Below are 3719 nucleotides of genomic sequence, written 5' to 3' on the forward strand. Positions count from 1 at the left end.
GCCATTTGTAGTGTTTTATAATTTAACTGTTTCTTTCTTGTATTATATATTTAACTGTATATGATTTAACAGTTCATTCCTTGTTCTATATCTACTTATCTTTATAAATAAATATATTAAATTATCAGCAATTTGGTTTTATCTCTCTAGAGAACCCTGTCTAACACAATGATCAATGCAGAAAAGATTCAAACTGTCAAGGATTTCATTGTGTTTGAATCTACAATCAGTTTTTAGGGAAACAGCAGCCAAAAAAATCAAACAACACATTGCATTGGATAGATATGCCCCATAAGATCTCTTCAAAGTATTACAGTTCAAGGATGTTCCTTTGAGGACTAAGGTGCACCTGACCCAAGCCATAGTATTTTAATTGCCTCATATGCATGGGAAAGTTGGATGCTGAATAAGAAACACTGCAGAAGAATCAATGCATTTGAAGGAATTATGGTACTGACAAAATTGAGGGTACTGTGGACTGCTAAAAGAACAAGCATATCTGTCTTGGAAGAAGTATAGTCAGAATTTTCCCTGCATGCAAGGATGGTGAGACTTCCTGTTACATACTTTGGACATGTTGTCAGGAAGGACCCATCCCTTGAAAATTACATTGTGCTTAGTAAGGTAGAAGGGCAGAGAATAAGAGGAAGAGCCTTAAGTGGCTGCAACACAGTGGCTGCAACAATGGGCGCAAACATAACAATTGCTAAGACAGTGCAGAACCAGGAAGTGTTTTGTTTTGTTGTACAGAAGGTCGCTGTGAGTCAGATATACCCAACGGCACTTAACACCAAAACAATGTGCCAAGAATAGTTTCCTGATCCTTGGGCCGCAGCATGTGTCACTTGAGGAAGCTACACTCATAGACAATGGTGTCAAATAACATGATGGTAGTCTTGGTAACACAAGACTGTGCATCTGCTGAAAATGTGTCCAGGCCAGTTCATGCCCATCTGCCAGGAACTCTGGTCAAACCTTCTTTGCCATATTTTATCTACTATCCTTTGGAGCAATTCTAGGGAGGTGGGGTGGAAGCATGGGGAGTGAGTCATGGAACCCAGGCTAAAACACAAGAAGTTCTCCACCTTTCTATAGTTTTCACTGTATAGTGGAAGTCAGCATATCTCTTCCACTGCAGTTCAGGATTCTGACTCACAGGGATCCTACAGGTTAGAGCACATCTGTTCCATAGCGTTTCTGAGGCTATAAATCTCTACTGAAGCAGCTGTCTCATCTCTCTCCCACAGAGGGATTGGTACACTTGAACCACTGACCCAGCAGCCCAATGTTTAATCCATGGAATACATAAAAGGGAAAAATAAGTGCAAGAAGGGCATCTTAGGAGACCTGAGAAGGTGATTATGTTCACTGTGCGCTTTTAAATCTAGGGTGTTTTCACACCAGTTCTAGCAGGGCGGCTTTCTCTCTGCAACACTCTCTTCCTCCCTCTCAGAAACAGTGAATATCTGAGGAGACAAACATTTTTTGTGAGCCACAATGCCCTTTGCTACTAATGTTTGCTTCCTAGACATCTGACTCAATTTTGTGCCACTCCATGCATTGGGCTGTAATCCACAAGGTCAGCATTTTGAAACCACCAGCTACTCCGAGAGAGAAAGGCAAGGCTTTTTAATCTCACAAAGAGTTACAGTCTCAGAAACTCACAGGTGGCAGTTCACCCCTGTCCTGTAGGCTCGCTATGAGTTGGCATGGACTAGATAGCAGTGAGTTTGATTCTGGTGATTTGAAGGTCTTGACTGGGTTTTACACCTTTTCTATTACTGAATACTGTGTTAGAAGGAAGCGTTTAGGAAGAGCTTCAGCGATCTCTGAGGGTTAGCTCCAAGCATATTTATTATAGCTTTAAAATAGCCAAACAATACAGAAGGATTCATTAAATATAGAGAAGCCATACAATGAAATGCAAACCAGTGAGTACAAATGGGATTTTAGGTAAATCTTTATTGAGATATTACATGGGAAAAAAGGATGAGGCTGTTTGTATACTATAATCCATTTGTGTGTGTGCACATGGTAAGTATTTATACCTAGAACAAAAGTGAAACAAAGTTGCTGTTAACTCTGATTTTTTTGGAGAAGTGAGATCATAAAGATTTAAAATTTCATTGTATTTGCTTATCTGGATTATTGCTGGTCTGCAATGAGTAAAGGAAAAGGGGTATTTCGTAAAGAAAATAAATAAATACCTAAGAAAAAGTTAATAAACTATAAATTACTAAACTGGCAACTCATGATTCTCCCAGTGAAAAGTATTAGTAAGGCTACCCTTGATTCTTGCATTTTTGCTCTTTTATATATCTATGTTAAGTGCACTTTTAAATACAATTTACTTGCATGCCTTTAGAAGACTTTTTGCATATGCTAACTCACAATATATCGTAGTGCTTGTTCAGAATTGGAGTTCCAGTTCTCCAAGTTGGAAAACAAGGCCGTTGCCAATGAACACACTGACTGGAAAGTCCTGTAAGCTATTTAGGTGTGGACAAGACATCATGGGTAGAATTAAATTCTTTCTTATAAGAAGTGTCATACTATTTATGAGCATTTTATGTAACCACTGTATTGTGGAAATCAGGTTTCAAGGCAACCCATATGGGAAATTTTAATATTTTCATTCGAGATGAGGTATTTCATTAAGATCCCTGGTGGTGCGGTGGTCTGTGTGTGGGGCTGACTACAAATTCAGCAGTTCAAAACTACCAGCTGCTCTGAGAAAGAAAGATGAGGCTTTCTATTTCTGTAAAGGTTTACAGTCCTGGAAACCCAGGGGGCTATTCTACTTTGTCCTCAGTGATTGGAATCAACCCAATGGCAGTCAGCTTTCATTCCTGTTAGGTATTATAGGACCACATTTCCCATCTCCTTCCCCAACCCTTACAAGAGTTACTAAGATTAAGACAGTTTACCAAGCCTTGAGGACAATATCCCTGCTCAGAGCAGCCAATGCACAGAGAGGACCATATGGCTGGCCCCACTATGAGACACGACATCCCTCACTGAACCTACAGGGGACAACACTGGAGACACAGTGTGGGAATTGTGCCTGATCTGGCCCCACCACACCGAGGCAAAACACTACAGGTGTGCAACAGAACAGCAAGGGGGAACAGAGCAAAGAAGTCCTGAGGGAATACCAAAAATAGACTTTGGGGCCAGGGCGTGGCATCCCATCAAACTCGACCAGAAAACACTCCTAAAGGTCAACAAACAGCCCTTGAACTCTTTACAGGTTTTTCTCTTTTTTGGTCATTGATTTGTTGTTGTTGCTGTTGTTTTGTTTTGTTGCTTTGTTTTGCTCTGTCTTATTTTTTGTGCATATTATTATCTCTGTAGGTCTATCTACATAAGATAGGCTGGATAAACAATCTGGAGGAGAAAACAATGGGACCAATGGTTCTGGGAGGACATGGGAGAGGGGGAGGGAAGGGAAAGGAAGTGGTGTTAACAAACGCAGGGACAAGGGAACAATGATCCAAATCGGTGGTGAGGAGGGTGTAAGAGGCCTGGTAGGGCTTGATCAAAGGCAATGTATTACTGAAACTGAGAGGAATTACTGAAACCCAAATGAAGGCTGAGCATGATAGTGGGACAAGAGGAAAGTAAAAGGAAATAGAGGAGAGAACTGGGAGGCAAGGGGCATGTATAGAGGTCTAAATCCAGACATGTACATATGTAAATATATTTATATATGATGATGG

This window comes from Echinops telfairi, unplaced genomic scaffold (genome assembly GCF_000313985.2).
Source record: "Echinops telfairi isolate 266 unplaced genomic scaffold, ASM31398v2 ScPeMD7_7424;HRSCAF=8462, whole genome shotgun sequence".
NCBI classification, from domain to species: domain Eukaryota; kingdom Metazoa; phylum Chordata; class Mammalia; order Afrosoricida; family Tenrecidae; genus Echinops; species Echinops telfairi.